We start from the raw sequence: 20,458 nt of genomic DNA on the forward strand, positions 1-20,458 counted from the left end.
TCCATCATTGCTAGAGAACCAGCCAGCCACATTGGTTGTGTGTGCACACTATGTGCACTAAGTATCAGAAAGAAGATGTTTTGATTTTCTTTCTCCTTTGGTATGATTGAAGTATATCATTAGCTGTAAAAATATATACATATACTTTTTACTTAATAGACACTTTTTAAATTTTTTTTAATGTTTCTTTATTTTTGAGAGAGAGAGAGAAAGACAGAGCACGAGGCGGGGGAGGGGCAGAGAGAAACAGAGACAGAGCCTAAAGCAGGCTCCAGGCTCTGAGCTGTTAGCACAGAGCCCAACATGGGGCTCGAACTCACAAACCATGAGACCATGACTTGAGCCAAAGTCAGACGCTTAACTGACTAAGACACCCAGGCACTCCAACGCTGTATTTTTTAAACTTTCTTATGCGAGTGTTGAATTTTTCTAGTAAAGGAAAAAATCATTTGGTTTTGTTTTAGTGCTGTTTCTTCAAACACTGATGGTAGCAGTATTAAAGCCCTTACTCTCTTGCTGTATCCATATTTGCTTTCTGTGTTTTTGTACAACTGATAAAATAAGTTTAGTTGCTCTTGGTTTGTGTTGTTTTGAAATAGAAGTGGAATATGTCAAAGCAGTCCACCACTAAGATACACTCATACCCTCAGAGGGGTCAGATGCAGCTGAAATGTCTGATGTTATCAGACATCAGGCAGGGACAGATGAGTTTTACCAGCTCGTTTGCCCAGCCAATCGCCTTCCTAGGAAACAACATGCCGACTTCTATTTTAATTGCTCTATTTCCTCGATTCTAAGATCATGGTTTTCTATTTTAACATTCTAAAATAAAGATTAACTTTGCAATCTATGTCCAAACAAATTTGCCATCTGCAAGGTACTAGTTACTGTTGTAACCAGTGTTGTAACCAGTGTTGTAACTAGTGTTGTAACTAGTGTTGTTAATTTGTTATGGTCTATATACATATGAACTTAGCCTGATCTCTTGGAATAGATGACAGAATTTTCAGAGCTAGGAAAAGTTATTGTGAATCCATGAAGGACTGCCTCTCAAAGTCTAAACATCTGCCAATCAGAAACATTGAGTTACTTACCTTTCAGAGACTTTTCAGAGATTCATAAATCAAATAAGGAAAAAGCAGAACAAGAAATTTAGACATAGTATTCTTCAATGTGTCTCAAAGGTATAGTGGCAAGTCATTTTCCTCTTGCTAAGGAGGTCCAGAGCAGGAGTGTGAACTATAGGAAATCATCTGTCATTATTATATTATGCATCACTGTGGACACTAAAAATGATTCCGGAGACACTTTAGACTTTGAATATGACAAAGGTTTAGACTCAAACTTCAGGGTACAAAATAAATTTGCATAAATAAACACATGTGATTGTCAGTTTTAAAAACTGTCTGCATTTAATGCATTTTAATCTTATAAAAGCTGTACAGCTTATAAATGTTGGTGTCCTGGAACTGCTACAAAATAAAAACACCAGTTTGGTAGACAATTTCCACTGACTCAGTGACTACAGCAGCTAATTAATCGTTCTCTGCCTTGTATTGTGCGGATAGCTCAATGCAATCACTGGATGCATTTCTGTCAGTTCACACTTACCTTCTCTCTTCTGAATTTTTCTTTTCCACCTGTGGCAGCAGAAGACCAGGTAAGGTCCAAGACCTAGTAATGCTCCAGACACATAGATAGCACTCAATAAATATTTACTAATTATATGAATAAACAAGTTAACTGAGTTGAATCAGTTCATCCACATAAAAACAGAATGCACACTGATCCCTGAGAAAGTTAATACTAGCTCTGCCCTACGCTGCTTCTAACTTGAAAGATTTTCCAAGTCCCATTTTCATTTCTATTTATGTGACCTTTAAGCGCCTTACTGTGGGACTTCTTGAAGCCCTTTGAAAAAAAATGCATCTTACACATCCTATTCAACTACAAAAGAAACTTGCCAGTTAGAGGATTTTATTCTTCAAATAACAAAACACCTGTCTGTTTTGAAAGCTAACCTATAAACCTATTCCTTTTTAGATTATATTTCATTATACTGTTTTGATTAGAACTCTGTTTTACTATGCCCTAGGGTGCCAGTATGAAGAGTTAGGTTGAAATAAAATTCTGATTCATGTACTAATGAAAATCCTGACACTTCACTTCCAACATGACCTTTATCTTCACTCCAATGCTCTCATTCAAGGAGTTAAAAGCCATCCCTCGCTCAGGGAATCCCTATGTTGCCTCTGTCTTCCCCCTTCTACTCTTCTTCAACAGCAAAGGTGCCCATGGCACACACTCACCACTTGCTAGTCTGCTTCTCCAGCTTTAGACTTCCTCTCTGACAAGTGTGACCGGCAGCTGAATCTAGCAAGAAAGGTTTAGGACTTTATTCGCTCCTGCTGATAAAAGTGTATACACCTGAAAAAACAATGGTTTTGGACATGGTACACAAATGCAAAGTTCTTTAAAAAAAAAAAACAAAACTTCATTTGACCTGAGTCACTGGGCATTTTGAATACAGTCCTTGGGTTAGGAAAATACTAAGACCTAGACAGAACTCTTAGATGTTTATTTCATAGTAAAAATCATATAAAATCAATAAGCATTGAGAAACAATGGACTATCTAAAAAGGGGTTCATACCCAAAATATACAAAGAACCTACACAACTCAACACCAAAATAATAATAATAATAATAATAATAATAATCCAATTTAAAAATGGGCAGAGGGCCTGAATAGACATCTTTCCAAAGACATACATATGACAAATGGAAGCATGAAAAGATGCTCAACATCAATAATCATCAAAGAAATTATTAATCATCAATAATCATCAAAACCACAATGAGATGTCACCTCATACTTGTCAGAACGGCTACAATCAAAAACACAAGAAATATGTGTTGGTAAGGAAGTGGAGTAAAAGGAACCCTCACAAACTATTGGGAGGAATGTAAAATTGGTGCAGCCATTGTGGAAAACAGTTTGAAGGTTCTTCAAAAAATTAAAAATAGAAATACCATGATCCAGTAATTCCACTTCTGGGTATCTACCCAAAGAAAACAAAACAAAAAAAAAAACACTAATTCAAAAAGATTTATGCACTCCTATGTTTATTGTAGCATTATTTAAAATAGCCAAGCAACCCTAAGTGTCCACCGACAGAAAAATGGATAAAGAAGATGTGGTACACACACACACACACACACACACACACACACACACACACACACTGGAATATTTCTCAACCAAAAAAAGAATGATATCTTGTCATTTGTGACAATATGGATGGAACTAGATGGTATGATGCTAAGTGAAATAAATTAGAGAAAGACAGATACCATATAATTTCACTTACATGTGGAATCTGGAAAACAAAATAAATGAGTAAAAAAACAAACAAATAAAAAGCAGAAACAGACCCATAAATACACAAAACAAAATGCTGGTTGCCATCGGGGAGGCATGGAGGAGGGATAGGTAAAGAGGGTGAAGGGAGCTAAATGTCCATCAACTGATGAATGCATAAAGAAATTGTGGTTTATATACACAATGGAATACTACGTGGCAATGAGAAAGAATGAAATATGGCCTTTTGTAGCAACGTGGATGGAACTGGAGAGTGTTATGCTAAGTGAAATAAGTCACACAGAGAAAGACAGGCACCATATGTTTTCACTCTTATGTGGATCCTGAGAAACTTAACAGAAGACCATGGGGGAGGGGAATGGAAAAAAGAAAGTTAGAGAGGGAGAGAGCCAAACCATAAGAGACTCTTAAAAACTGAGAACAAACTGAGGGTTGATTGGGGGTGGGAGGGAGGGGAAGGTGAGTGATGGCTATTGAGGAGGGCACCTTTTGGGATGAGCACTGGGTTTGTATGGAAACCAATTTGACAATAAATTTCATATAAAAAAAGGGTGAAGGGAGGGAGGTACAGGTTTCCAGTTACATAATAACTTATAGGGATAAAAGCTACAGTATAAGGATTATAGTCAATGCTATTGTAATACCAGTGTAATGTATAGACTTGTTAAATTACTATGTTGTACACCTGAAACTGACATACAGTGTAACACTGTATGTCAACTATGTTTTACTTTAAAACAAAACATATCAGGGCACCTGGGTGGCTCAGTTGGGTAAGCGTCCAACTCGTGGTTTCTGCTTAGGTCATGATCTCGTGGTTCAAGAGTTCAAGCCCCACATTGCCCTGCATTGGGCTCCCTCTAACAATGTGGTGCCTGCTCAGGATTCTCCCTCTTTGCCCCTTGCCACTGCACACACACACACACACACATATACACACACTTCTCTCTCTTTCTCTCTGTCTCTCTCTCAAAATAAACTTTAAAAAAAAACCACAAAATATGAGAAAGAAAAAGAATGTTAAATGAGTGAGGAAAAAAAAGAAACAAACTGAACCATCTATATTTTTATTTCAGTTTATTTTGGAGAGAGGGATAGAGGGAGAAACAGAGACAAAGAATCTTAAGCAGGTTCCACACTCAACATGGAGTCCAACTCAGGGCACCATCCCATGACCCTGGGATCATGACCTGAGCCAAAATCAAGAATCAGACACCCAACCAACTGAGCCACCCAGGCGCCCCTAAGTACAATATTAAATTAAGAGGTGAAAAGAGCACAAGCTATCTAATCAAAAGTTCTGTTCTTAAATTGCAGTAATGATTTCAGTTCAAGTTAACTAGCTGTGTACCTTTGGCAAGATATTTGATTTCTTAATCCATAAAATGGAGAAAATGTAATTATGTCCAGTAATAATAATAACAATAATAACATAATTATTACACTTATCTTACAAAATTAAATGTTTGTGCAATAATTTGTAAATAAGTACTATATAAATGTTATTATCACGGTAACACTAAATAACACAATAAGAAATCATCATGTTTGCCAACCCCACAAATACACTGGTTTCTTCCCAGAATTCTACATACCAGGAAACTTTCCACAATATAATCTCCAGTGTCCACATTGCAGGATTATATTTCAGGGAATGCTTATGGTCCAAGAAGAGATTCTCCTTAATAACAAATTCATCATTCTAGGAGGTAAGACACAAAGTACAACACAGTCATGTATAACATCATAATTAGGTTACTTGAAACTGACCTATATCTAGTTCCATTACTTTGCTGGGTTCTGTTGGTATTGTTCCTAGTTCACTGTAAATTTTAAAACATGGGGAAGATAATACGCACGCACACAACTTGTGGGGAGTTTAAACCAACAATATTGGCTATGAAGTGTGTTCTGATCCCCTCCACAGACCCAAAGGTAGACAGGAACACATACGTTTAATCCACATAATTTAAGACTAAGTTTGAGGGCTGTCTGGCCAAATTGTGAACTCCTAGTCCCTGGATGTGTTCAAGCAGAAACTGAATAATCCTCTGTAAGAAATATTATGGAAGAAAGTCCCATTTTTGGTCAGTCTCTATGAGTCAATGACTTAGCTGGTTTCATTGTTTTGTTTCACTATGCACTGTAACTAATAAATTGAATAATAGCTATGTAAATTTAATTGAAAAATATGTCAAGATTCATTCTCTCAGACCACATCTATTAGTATTTCCATAATCTAAATACAGGTTCTGCTTAAATATTCCCCCAAAAACAATAATTTTAAAAATTCATACCAACCATTAAAATATGTAGGATGCAATCGTTCTCATCCATTGCTAATAGAAATACTGTGGAGGGAAATTAGAAGCCCTAAAAAATAAGTATCCCTTTTGGCTCAGTAACCCCAGTAATTCTTCTTCTAGAAATTTATTCTAGAAATGGTCAAAGGCATGTACCAAGGTTCATATATAAATATACCTAATTAGAAGTTATATATGCTAAAGAATTAAAATAACCTGGGGTGCCTGGGTGGCTCAGTCGGTTAAGTATCAAATTCTTGATTTTGGTTCCAGTCATGATCTCATGGTCCTGAGATCCATGCTGGGTGTGGAGCCTGCTTAAGATTCTCTCTCCCTCTGCCCTTTCCCTTCTGTCATTCATGAGAGTTCTCTCTCTCTCTCTCAAAAAACCAAATCATATCATATTTTATAAAACCTTATTAATTAAAGGCAGTACTTATATTAAATTTTTAAAACAATTTTAAAATTAATATAGACAGTGTAATATTAAATGTATTTTATATAAATATATATATACATATATATATTTACATTTCTTTTTTTATGTGTATGCATACACATACACAGGCCAGAAGAAATATATCAAAATAAGAATGGTATTAGTTATCTCTGGGTAATAGAATTATGCATAATTTTTATTTTATTCCTCATGTTTCCTAGAGCTTCCCCATTCTTCTATAACAAACAAATAATACTCTGTAGTCAGGAAAATCATAAATTATATTTTCCTTTCAAAGTTCTTCACATAAGCCCTTCTGAATCCCATAGCCATCATTCAATTCAATAAACATATTTTGAGGATGAATTTGAGCTAGTTTTTAAAAGTATTCTTTTGCCATCTTGATCATTACCATCAAAAAAAGTTACAACTGATAATTTTTAAAACTTTTATTATATATTTTGATGAATGACTTAAAGGTAATTATTGCTAATGACAGTGTTGCTCTGTGTAATTTATATACACTCTTTAAAGATTCATGCCATATGACATAAAATAAGATATTTGATGTCTTGTTTCCCCACTGTATTTTAGGTCTTATACATAATAGACACTCAGTATTAAGAAAGAATGAAGGATGGGAGGGAGGGAGGAAGGAGTAAATGTCGTCTTTCTTATTAAAATGGGTGTAATCCCCTCTTAAACTATGTCTATGAAAAATTTCTTTTTGGCTTCTGTCATGTCAACTTATGTCCTATTTTTCCAAAATGTAGCCCATAGAACAAGACAGAAACTGAGACTGGAGTGGTCTTCTAAAGCCTCAGAATAAAACAGTGACAGAGGAAGTTACCTCAAACACACTTGGCTCCATCACTAATCCTGTGTTAGATATGGAAATGGAGGCTATTTGTGACATCCTGACTTTTCCCAGAACCATTTTGGGAAAAGGCAAGCACACAAGTAAGAATGTGGTTGAGCCCTTAGTTCTGAGGTTTCGTGTTGGGCGGCCCATTCTGTCTCACCACCTGGCTTCCTGCATTTCTCCCGCTGTGTTCCTTGTCTCTATGTGCCAGGTGGCCTGCCGCTGTTGCTGATGGATTACACAAGACTGGCAGTGTGTTCTGGAGAAACGAAATACCAAATTACACAGATTTAGTAAATACATGTGAAAGACCAAAGAAGAGTAGGGCAGAATTTGGTTTAGGCAGCCCTTTGTTAAATAAACTCGGTCAACTTTGTTTCAGACGATCACAAACAGAGTTGGAGGTTTTGGGGGAGTGAATACATTTTTTTTTTAAATCTCAGTAAAGTCATAAACTTTGTTGAAAAATTTAAGAAAGTAGGTGTTTTTTAAAATAACAATAGAATATCCATAAAAGTTCCATGACATTTCTTCAGAAATGCCCTATATTAAGTCTCACTACTGGGACCCAAGCTAAAAGCCATTGGCCAACCTCAATGGAAATAAAAGACTGACTCATAGTTTGGGGGAAATATATACCAGCAGTCAACACATTCTTCCCCAGTACAGTTTACTGAAGTGATTTGAACACTTTCTTTAAGAGGCAAGAAGGAACTTAGTGCGTCATTCATTTTTTTAAGAAGAAGGGATGGTTTCTATCAGAGCTGATAGTAGTTAATGGGATGAATGAAGATAGCATAGAAAATAGGAAAAAACTGGCCTCCCAAATGCACCATTAAAAGTGAAAAGCCTCACTGCTATATGCAATTGGTTTTGAAATTCTCATGACTGGAAGTCAGAAATGTTAGAAGTTAATATACCGTTCAGGGATAAAGTGCACGTCTGATGTTCAGAGAGGATGTTTTCAAGGTGAAACCGAAGCCTATAAACAAACAAAAAAGCCACATCAGCTGTATTAAAAATCTTATCCATATAAATTCTCCATTGCTCAAAATGTCAGACTGAAAGCAAAGCCACATGTTCCTTTGCTTCGTTGCCTATAGTGGCAGCTTTTAAATCCCTGCCTTCCTAGGAAGTGACCTCATCAGAAAATCTTATAACACTGTCATGTGGGGAAATCCTCATAACATTTGGGTTAATGCGCTTACACTGTAGGAGAGGTATCCAAGAACATTTAATAATCACAAAGTCCTAAGGGGACTTGATGTTAGCTGGGTCATGGAAGGATTTCTCTCAGTGCACATCTGGGACATTTTGTGGCATAGTCTGTAGCAGGCCATGTGACTTCATAGTTAAAATATAGTGCTGAAAGTTACGAGAGTTTGGGGATCATATAGCAACTGAGCTATTGACCGACGAGCTGACCCTAGACAAGTCATGACCTTGTGGTACATCAGTCAGCTTAGCCGTAAAATTGGGCACAAAGGCTGGACTTTACCAAAACCAGATGTTGTTCTCCAGTTCTCTCTTCAACTAATATCTTTTTCTTCTAATGTGGCTGTCAAGTCTCAATTTTTTTCATATACGGAAAGGCAATGGTATATTATAGTCTACTCTCTCAGCAAGATTTGGACCAGACAGATAACGTCCAAGAATGATAGCTTGACCCAGTCCACACCCTAGTGCTCTCCTACCTGCCCAAGTTTATGTCTGTCAGAGAAGTTGCAACAGCCTGTACACACTCAGGGCCTAGAGTCCTAAGTAAATTATAATTAGAATCATTTCTTTGTATCCCTAAGAAAATCCCTAGAAGGGATGTAAGTCACAGAAAAGCCACAAATCACAGTGTATAGACTTGCACTCCCCCTCTTTAGCTCACCACATAGATTCCAAGTTGTGGATCCATCACCAAGACAGGTGATAGATACCAGCTTCCTCCTCTTAAACACAACAGAACCTCTTTTGACTGACTTTCCTTTAATACAACTCCCTTGATTAACCAATGTTTGCCATTTCCTCTGCAAAACATGCTGAGCAATGCCAACTTCTGGTTACAGAACTCTCTGGCATGCCTGTTCCCTTCCCCCATCCCAGATATTTTGGAGTTACCATGAGTCAGTTGAGTTTGTACCCAAACACTTTGTGCTAGCTGCAGGTACCTGTAGTACCTGTTGAAATGGATAAGGACAAGAAATGCAAAAAGAGAATTATTGTTTCTATTAAAAATTGAGGTGACTGTTTTGGAATGGCTAAATAGGGATGAGACCATCCTAAATGCAATAAAGACCATCAGGATTCCAACCAGCCAATCAAACATTAAAGAAAGGCCTTGGACCTACATCAAAAGATTGGAAAATATATGTGTATGCCTTTTAAGTTCAAATAATATATATGGGGGCGCCTGGGTGGCTCAGTCGGTTAAGCGGCCAACTTCAGCTCAGGTATGATCTCATGGTCCGGGAGTTCGAGCCCCGCGTCTGGCTCTGTGCTGACAGCTCAGAGCTTGGAGCCTGCTTCAGATTCTGTGTCTCTCTCTCTCTCTGACCCTCCCCCGTTCATGCTCTGTCTCTCTCTGTCTCAAAAATAAATAAAACATTTAAAAAACATTAAAAAAATATGTATGTATAGCATGTATTTATATGCATAAATATGTGTATGGAGATAGATACATTTTACATCTCAAATAACTTTGACTATATTCATTAAGCAGTAAATGATCAATCCTAATCTTATCAGATAATTCTGAAATGTTTTATTATTCTCCTGATTGGTATTGTCCAAACTGGAGGAGACGTCTGTTTTCTGACTTCCTTTCCATTCAAGTGTCACAAACGGCCAATGGCTCACGCAGATCTCATCTCGACGATGGAGTAAGGTTTTCAGGCATCAGAAGCACACCCCTCTTCACCAGAGCCAGATGGCAGGAAGACTTTCTGTGGGGCCCTACGCCAGGCAGAAGGCAACCCCACCGTGGGGTGAAGCTTCATTTACTACAACAGCTCCCCTCTGCTCCACACTCATACTGCCCTGGCAAGTGGAAGCCAAACCCCAATCATGCCAGATTCCTGCTGCCGGGAAAGAAGTCACAACACATTCCAACTGGACCAACCACCCATAATCTCCCCTTCATAGACTCAAAGCAATCAAGGACCAACTGTAGCATTCAAAACTAGATAGCGGCGTCTCCTGTCCCTGGCAAATGGAACCATATATTTCATTAGAAAATGCACTTGATTCCAAAATCCAAGAGTTCTCCATCTGTACACTCCACCAGAAATATAAATAAACAAAAGAATCGTGCATTTTACTAATCTCTTTGAAAATTGTTGACTCTTGGCTACTGGTAGGTAAAAGCTCCTTTTTTGTCAATAGTGGCAAAAAAAAATAGTGGCAAAAAATGAGGAGCAAAATTTTTGCACTGTAAAACTCAGACTGAACCATTTTTAGAAAGAAAAAGATTGCCCACTGATTCTGGTGATTCTTTGGGAACTTCTAAGGCAGTTAGACATGAGAAGTTAACAGTCACTCCCCACAGATGACCCAAGACAAAGGAATATTCTGGATGGTAACAAAAAACAAGGCACTTATGGGACAAAACTACACTGTTCATGGGCTCTTGCCACTGGCCTATAAAAATATAGAATGAGCGACCGCAGTACTGCCCTGATCTGACACTATTTTACTAGTTCCCGAGTGACATTAAAATACAGCACAAAATGTGGAACTAAAGGAAAAAACACTTATTTGAAAAACATTGGCATTTACAGGTAGTAACATTTTTAGCAGCTCTTGGAGCACTTGATCGTGTGCCAGCTGCCTCAAGCAGCTTGCTACACCATGGGAAAAACTAGACCCAGAGAGCCAAAGATACTGTAACAGAAGCCACAATGACATTATGACTGAGATCCGCGGCAATATGGGGTGGTAGGAGTAATCCTACCTGAGAACCGACAGTCTCCTGGAAAATGCCTCATTTGTTTTTCTTTAGGCATCGTCACGGACTCTTTCTGGCTGTCTGAGGCGCAAATCTAGCCCAGGTCTTTCTTATGATGCAAGATCCTTTAACCAGAACCCACAGCAGTCACCCCTCAGACTTTTTCTCATAGTATGAAGCAATTACAACGGACTTCAGCCATGTTCTTTACAGAGAAGAATTTGGTTTGATAAATTTGGCTATGTTCTGTATGAAATGAAGTACATCTTTTAAATTGTCTGGGAGTTTGATCTATTACAAATATGAGCAGGTTAAACTCTTTTGGCCTACAGTTAAAAAAGAAACAAAAGAACAAAACTCTCCAGAACCGGGATCTAGAGGTAGGGAATGTAAACTTCCTGCATAAATTGCATGGAGAGTTTGAGACCTCTGGGTCCCGAGTCTCAGCAAAAATAGTTCCATCAGGCTGAAATTCTGAATGCACCGAGGTGCCTCATTCTAACACGGGCTGCCATTACAGTAGGTTAGTCAATATGCCTTAACAAGCCACCTTATCCCAAGAACCAATTCTATGTAGATTATCATTTGTACATTTGAAACCCCCAGGGATGGCTGGATAAGAGTGCATCGTTACGCACTGCGTATACTAGTGAATATAGTTGGGACATTTGCTAAGCTTCTCAGCCTTGGTTTTCTCTATAGAACCAAAGAGCTTTGTACTGTCAGAGAGCCTCACACTTTGCAGCGAATGAGAATCACCTGGCAAGTTTGATGTGCAGGCAGATGCAGTAGGTCTAGAACGAAACCCAGATCACCTGTGCTTAACGAATCCTCCAGGGGGTTCTGACATTGATGGGCTGTAAACCACACCTGTTGAAACAGAACTAAAGGTTCCTGGGAACACCTGGGTTCTAAATATCCTCCATACTAGTCAGTCTCTAGCAAATGGAACAACTAAGGAAATATCTTCTTGCACCAGAGTAAACCAAGTTAAGGTGACAAATTTCCTCAAGAGTCCTTATTATCAGTGGTATCAATGTGATTATGGCATTATTCATTAAGCAGCTTCGGCACATTTGTACATGCAGACCATGAAGGTCACCTGGAACTACCCTTTAAATCTAGGGAAATAGAAGATACTTAGAGTCAATTATTTTCCAGAGCCAAATTTTATTAAAACAATTTATGGTACACACTTCACCCTCTATGTTTTATAAAATCCTTTCCATAGAAAAGATTAGGGACCAACCTACCACAGCATTGCCTGCTGCCAGGAACTGCATTCTGTGCTATATTAAGTTCTACTCTTGATTGCCTCGTGCTATATTCAGCCACAAATTATATGTATATTATAGGACATTCAGATTGATATGAGCTCAGAAGGCACCTGTATGAAGCTATTCAAAAGAAGAATAATAAGTTTTACTAGATGTGACAAACCTTATAAAAGTTAAATAATGTCACACTTTATAAGCATTTCTTTTAATACTTCTGAACACATGGAGGGCATTGAGGATGATATTTAATTTTTTCCATATGTGGATTTAATACCACACAAAAGTTTCAGTCCCAGATTGCTAATTTTCCACCATGTGGTAGCCATTTAGTTGAATTTTTTAAAACACTTACCAAATTACAGAGTAGAGTTTCAGAGGCAACAGCTATGAGTAGGTTTGGGGTATATGGTGTCCCTCTGGCTTAGTCCTGGGTCTCATGAAGAAGCAGTAAATCTTGACAGTATTTTTATGACAGCACTCACTGGTTTTTATAGGAATGAAATGTGAGTTTGCAAAACCACATGCTAACGTACTTCTAAAAATAGATTTGATTACTGTGATTCCTTCCAATTCTGACCATTTTAGCCACCTACAGAAATATAGGCCAACATCTAACTTCAGCCCTTTTTGGAACATCTATGGATTACAAGGCCTTCAAAGAAATTCTTACCAGCAATTTGAAAGAGTGAGCTGAACCCACAGTCTTAATTGCTCATTCTTGAAAACTGACCTCATATATGTCATTTAACCTCTTCTGTTATATATATATATATATATATATATATATATATATATATATATATATCTGATATATATATAAATGTGATATATATATATATATAATTTTTATATATATATATAATTTTTATATATATATATATGTACTTAATCAAGATGATAATATCTTCCTTCATTTTAATGCCACAGAAAAGAGTTAGACAGTGAGGTTAAAGGAAAAACACCTCCCAATACCAGTCAAGGTTTATCTTCTATAACCAGAAATAGGGAACTTGGATCTTCTAGAGAAGGAAAGGCCAAGGGTCTATTTACTCATTTTTGTATTATTCTAAAACAGATTTGAGTAACTAAATCAACTTCATGAAGAAATTCCTAGAAAGAGACAAAACCCCAAAGCAGGGTGTGGGGGTCAGTAAGTGAAGACACAAATCATTCACTACCAGAGACACCATCTAATGTGATAAATGCACATGAAGGTACTGTGAAAACATTAAAGCTCCAGCCAAATGTTAGTGATTATGATTAACCCAGTGAGACTGACCAGAAACCTGGACCCACTAGTTAGAGCTTACATCTGGATTCTATGGTCAGAAACAAAGATACCACACCGTACTCCCATTTGATGATTCATGTCTATCTGGCCCAGAAGAAAAACTACCCTTTCAAAATCACCAACTCCTGGGGAAACATATTTTATCTCCCAGAACCAATTACAGTTAATTCTCCTGAGTTCAAATGGTTTGGGACCAAATCTATTTCACACATAAGTGAATACTCTGGACAACTTACCCAGGAAAACTCAAAATACATACTTGGGACTCTCTACGGAGCCTCATAACACAGCGTGGGCAACAGGCATAGCGATCCAATTTTCAGGCTTGCAAAATTAGTGAGAGCAGCCATAAGACCAAGGTAAGGGGTGTGGAGGGGGTTGCCCCCGGAGAAAGCCTGCCTGCCAGGATTCTGGAATGATCTCGGCCATCCGTCCGCCACAGAGCATGTAATGGAATCAAACATCATATACTCTTCTGTTCAAACAAAGAAAATGTAGCATCTCCATTCTCTATAACTGAGACTTTCTCTCAAACCTCCATTATACTAGGTTAGCAAACTCCTCAGTATTTCTAAAATTTCAATAAAGAATGCAGTCAAAATCTCATTAGCGCTCGGTAATATAGTTTGTGTTCTTAGAACACAGCAAATTTATTAATTATATCACATTTTTCACTGCAAGTGATAGTAATAAGAGACTGTACAGGAAAAAAAATAAAACCTCATCCTCAAGAGCAGATTTGGGGGGTTAATTATCTAGACAATGTCTTCAAATATGTACCTCATTAGGATACGGTCACCTGAATTTATGGACACTCTTGGTGTAAGGCAGAAAATTAGTTATGTGTCTTTTGTAAATGTAGATAAACATCAGTTTGGCCATAGCTCTTAACTAAAATTTGGAGTAAAAGGCCTTATAGTGGCGCCTGGGTGTCTCAGTCGGTTAAGCGTCCAACTCTTGATTTCAGCTCAGGTCATGATCTCATGGTTCATGAGTTTGAGCCCTGCAAGGGGCTCTGTGCTGAGTCTCTCTCTCTCTCTCTCTCTCTCTCTCTCTCTCTTTCTCTACCTCTCTCTCTCAAAATAAATAAACTTAAAAAATAAATAATAATAAAAATAAATAAATCCAGTTTTATCCCACCAAAAATTACCCTCTTAACATACCTAGTGCTTATGTCTTTTTTATCTCTTACACCATTCCCCACAGAAAGAAACCAAGGCTCCTTAAAGAAATGGGTGATTTCAGAGCTAGAGTGGAGTGGATACAAGATGAGCCCAGAGCATCTTATTATGCAGGAAAGTAAGAAAGTGCTTTTAAAAAATGATGGGGCCATCACAAGGACACAGGAAGCAGCTCCAGCAGGCCCAATCTGGGAACATTTACACACTAAAATAATCAAAGACAGTAATGAATTATAGACCATTGAAAACACAGAGTTAATGAGTCCAAACAAATAATAAAAAAATAAGTCAGTGGGGAGGAAACAGGGCTCTTGCTTATAGTAGAACGCTGAGTGTTGATTGGTAAATGTGGAGGAAGTGGTGAACATAGAAAATCATAATTTCACAGCCATCATATTAAGCTTTAGCTCAGGCGTACGTCACCGGTAGATGCTAAATCTCAGGGGAAAGTTTCATGAGCAATAGAATATTTTCTTGGTCTCCCCAGATAGCTTATTAGTTCCACATGGGGGTGGGGTGGGGGCAGTATGGGGATAAACAAAAGAATGCCTTGACCAGGTTATCAAAATTATCAATATCAAGGGGCAGATGGACATCCTGTGCCTCTAGAGAAGGGCACACATCACCTCTGGCCTGGAATTCAAAACCTGAATGGAACCACGAGGAGCCATCAGACAAACCCGAAATGAGAAACATTCTCTTTTTTAAAAAAGGACTGTATTCTTCAAAACGTCAATGTCATAAGAGGCAAAAACAGGCTGTGGAAATGTTCCTCCCAGCTTAAAGGAGACTAAAGAGACACCACAATCTGTTCTTAAATGGGATCCTGTACTGCAGGGGGAAGAGGGCTATGAAGGACATTACTGGGTCAACTGACAAAATTGGAATATGAATAGCAGATTAGATAAAATTATTGTAGCACTATTAAATATAGTAAAGTTGATAATTGTACTGTATTTAAAAGAATATCCTTATTCTTTAGAAGTACACACTGAAGATTTCAGGGCCATGATGCATGCAGTTTACTCTCAAATGGTATAACCCACACAAAAAAGAAGAACTCTTTAAAAGGCCCACCTACACACGGTGGGGGGGGGGGGGAGACAGAAAGCAAATGATAAAGCAAATGGAACAAAATTAATAAAACAGGTAAATCTGGGTAAAGAGTATACTGCTGTCCTATTGACTATTCTTATTCTCCTCACATTGCTGTAGGTTTGAAAATTTTCAAATTAAAAGTTTTTAAAAGTTCTCTCCTTCCTTTACATGGATTGTATACTCTGGTGGCTTTATCATGACCTTCATTCTCAGGAAAAAAAAAAAATCAGACCATTTCATGGATAAAATAAACTTCATAATGTTTTAAGATAATCTTTAATAAGAAACAACAAAAACTAATAAAGTTACGGGAGGAATTAAACATTTGAAAAACCACAGATATACATCTAAACACAGGAGGCTTGATTTAATCGTGGGGGGGGGGGTGGAAAAAAGCCAAAACATAATGGCAGAAGAGTTAAAACAACATAAACTTGGAAAACATAAAACTAATAGAACACGTAAATGTGTAAATAGCTCTTGGACAAAGCTTGCATTTCTCTGCCATGTGGATTAGAACATAAAAGCACTGTATTCCTGCTTAATGATCAAGGTTCCTTTAGAAGTCTGTGACAAAATCCCATGAAGCTTTTTCAGATAAAAGTCAGCATTTCGCCCACTGTCACTGTCACAACCAAAATCATCTTCCAAGAACTGGGGAGGTGCCTTTTGCCAAGCAAAACTCTAACCCTATAACCTTACCCTCGAGGGCTTTCCTGGCACCCGTATCTCCTGTGAATTATCATCAGGCCAACTCACTCTAATCACCCATTAAAATGCAAAAATCTACTTTACTACAGTGTTAAGACTGTGGAGGCAGAAGTTCTCTGCAGGCAGGTCAACTGCAGATCTACAGAATCCTTATCTGATCACATAACCTTTAATGGCGTTCACTCTAACACTCAGGGCCATGCCCCATCTACAGCAGCCCTTCTGAAAATGGAAGGTGCCCTTTGGGTAGAAGCAATGCTGCAGCACCTTTCACGATTCTGTAGGTTTTTGAGTTCAGCTGAGCGGTTTTTCCATTCCATGTGATAACAGCTGGGAGCCCCCTTGATCTGGGGCTCAGGGCTGGAATATTCAAAACGGCTCGTTCGTATGGGTGGCGTTGGTACTGGCTACTGACTGTCGGCTCTTCTGGGGCATCTACCCCAGAGCATTTTATTTTCTTCCAAATGGCCTCTCCATACAGCTTGGGCTTCTCACAATATGGCAAGTGGTTTCCAAGAGTGAGAATTTCAAGAGCAAGCATGCTGTGGGTCAAAGCTTTCGCAAGGCCAGCTTGGCTTGAAGTGGAGGGGGGAAATACATTCTGCCTCCTGATGTGAAGAGCAGCAAGCACATCCAAAGGAAGGAGGAATGTTGGGGACCATCTCGGGACATGGGCCATCACACTGTCCAACCGATACCTGGCAGGCTGCCGACATCCGTTTCCTGGAATGCTCTGCCCTTTCTTGCTGGATTCACAGTGGAATTAGGTTCAGTCCAAACTCCAAATCACCTGATCCTTGAATTCATTTTTCTGGCGGTCCTGGCATTCTGCACCCATAAATCCTGGAGAGTAGTGATGGTCTACTTAGTCACATTTAAATACATGTTTTAAAAATAATTCTTTCCAGGGGCGCCCTGCTGGCTCAGTCGATAGAGCAGGCGACACTTGATCCTGGGGTCGTGAGTTGAAGCCTCACGTTGGGCATGGAGGTTACTTGATAAATAAATAAATAATTCTTTCTGAAAAGTGCTCGTTGAATCCATCACCCTTGCACAGTTTAGTTGTCCAAGTGCTAGTCTTAGCTTTCCCCCTACGGTCGTCTCATCTGCCAGTCATTATAAATTAGCATGTCAAAAACTCACATTTATATGGCACAACATCACGTCCATAACATGATTTGTGCCTTCGGTGAAAGAGTTATACTTCAAAGGCAGACATCATTAGTAAATGGTGGAATTTCATTACACGGCTAAAAGTCCTTTTTGCCGGTAAAAATAAAACACTCACTAGCAATACTTCAGAGCTGGCCTTAACCTCTTATAAAATACAAACGATAAGGCAGAAAAGGAGGAATATGTTTCTAATCTGTGTTAAATCTATTCCCACTGTGAGTAAATCACTTTTCTTTAGATTTACAAGAGTTTTCCTATAAATGCATGACACTGCCTTTGAGTAATTGCCACCTAATAAATAGCTCTAACTTTCTCCATCCTTTATCAGTGAGGGACAAAACCCTCAGCAAAATGATTCATTTGTAGATGGTAGCCATTCTCAGCATGAATCTAGGAGGACACAGCTGGGTGCAAGGTCACAACTGAATCAGTGTGTCAGGGGCCCTACATACAATGCTGTAAGAAAAAATGAAACCCTCTTATGAAGCAGTCTTTCCAGGAAAGGGGATTAGCTCCCACTATAGTCATGCCAGTCACTCAGAGTGCTCAGATGCTCCCAGAAAAAACTTGATATCTAGGACTTTAAGCAACATCCGCTTGTGACCACCAGACACAACAAGCTGTAACAGATGATTTCAAAATTCTGGAGGTAAGAAGGTAATAGCAACTACAAATGGGATTTTTCTTATCAAATGACTGAATGCAAAAAGTTACAGACAGTAATATTAGGGAGAGGGAGAAATTAGAATTCAGAGTTGCTTGAAGTTAGAAGACACAAGTGAAAGTAGGATTGACATCGCTTTTCAGTTTTCAACAACGTAACTGGACATTGGATATGTTACCATGTACTCTGTCTTGTTTAATTCTCATGTTCTCACAGTCTTTCAAATAATACTGATGTTGGGTACTAATTTTGTTTTTAAAGCTTTTTCACATTTTCCTCAAGCAGCCCTGAATGGATATCAGGGCAGGGGTTATTCTTGTTGGAATCAGGCCTGCAACATTCGCTGACAGAACCACATCTAAGCAATTCAGCAACAAAGTGAATGATACGCATACTGAGTTTGTTTTTCCACTGTTTAATTACACACAAACAATGCAAAACAAAACACAGTGCAAAAAAAAAAAAAAAAGACATTTTGAAACAAATTAAAATATATTTGCTTCATGTGGACACTAAGAATCAGCCCCCCTCCCATGTTGAAAGAAAATGTTTCCATTTAAGAATAGGTTTGAGGGGCACCTGGGTGGTTCAGTTGGTTAAGCACCTGACTTCAGGTCGTGATCTCGCAGTTTGTGGGTTCGAGCCCCGTGTCAGGCTCTGTGCAGACAGCTCAGAGCCTTGGGCCAGCTTCAGATTCTGTGTCTCCTTCTCTGTCTCTGCCCCTCCCCCACTCTCACTCTGTCTCTCTCTCTCTCTCAAAAATAAATAAACATTAAAAGAAAATTTAAGAATAGCTTTGATTTTTCAACAATGCAGGGGTTAGGGGTGCTGATCCCTGTGCAGTCAAAACTCTGAGTGTCACTTTTGTCTCCTCAGAACATAACTACTAACGGTCTACTATGAGCGGAAGCTTACCGATAACATAAACAGCCACTTAACACATATTGTACATATTATATGTATTATATACTGTATTCTTACAATAAAGTAAGAATAAAGCTGGAGAAAAGAAAATGTTATTAAGAAAATCCTAAGAGGGGCGCCTGGGTGGCGCAGTCGGTTAAGCGTCCGACTTCAGCCAGGTCACGGTCTCACCGTCTGTGAGTTCGAGCCCCGCGTCAGGCTCTGGGCTGATGGCTCAGAGCCTGGAGCCTGTTTCTGATTCTGTGTCTCCCTCTCTCTCTGCCCCTCCCCCGTTCATGCTCTGTCTCTCTCTGTCCCAAAAATAAATAAACGTTGAAAAAAAAATTTTTAAAAAAGAAAATCCTAAGGAGGAGAAAATACCTTTACAGTCTTATACTATGTTTACTGAAAAAGGAGTCTATGTAAGTGCAGTTCAAACCCATGTTGTTCAAGAATCGACTGTGGTATCTTTTAAAATGAATATAACAATAATTGAAAGGTAAAAGATGTGATCATTACCGTTACAATCCTTTTGTGAGATAAAATGTCCTAATAGACATCAAGAAATAATTCATTGCCGGGGTGTCTGCCGTGTCTCAGTCATTTTATCAGCCGACTTTGGCTCAGGTCACGATCCCATGGTTCATGAGTTTGAGCCCCGCATCAGACTCTGTGCTGACAGTTCAGAGCCTGGAGCCTGCTTCTGATTCTGTGTCTCCCTCTCTCTCTTCCCTCCCCCACTCAGACTTTGTCTCTCTCTCTTTCAAAAATAAATAAACTTTAAAAAAAAAAAGGAAATAATTCATTGCCGAGAGAGACAAACCCAGAAACAGACTCTTAACTATAGACAACATACGGATGGTTACAAGAGGGGAGGTAGGTGGAGGAAGGGTTAAATAGATGATGGGGATTCAGGAGTGCACTTGTGGTTGACGGGCAGCAGGTGATGTATGGAATTGTTGGATCACTGTATTGTACACCTGAAACTAATATAACACTGTTAACTATACTGGAATTAAAATTTTTAAAAAAGAAAGAATTCATCGCCCACCTCTCAGTGATAAGCAATTACATTTGGTGATAAGATTAAGTAAGGTGACTTAATCATTCATTTTATTAAAAATGCCAGCATCACAATCTGGATAATGTATTTTTAGAGGCGGATAATGCACTTTTAATTTCTTTTTTTTTTTTTAACATTTATTTTTGAGAGAGAGACAGAGACAGAGCATGAGCGGGGGG

This window comes from Herpailurus yagouaroundi, unplaced genomic scaffold, assembly GCF_014898765.1.
Source record: "Herpailurus yagouaroundi ecotype Mexico unplaced genomic scaffold, PumYag 181, whole genome shotgun sequence".
Lineage (NCBI taxonomy): Eukaryota > Metazoa > Chordata > Mammalia > Carnivora > Felidae > Herpailurus > Herpailurus yagouaroundi.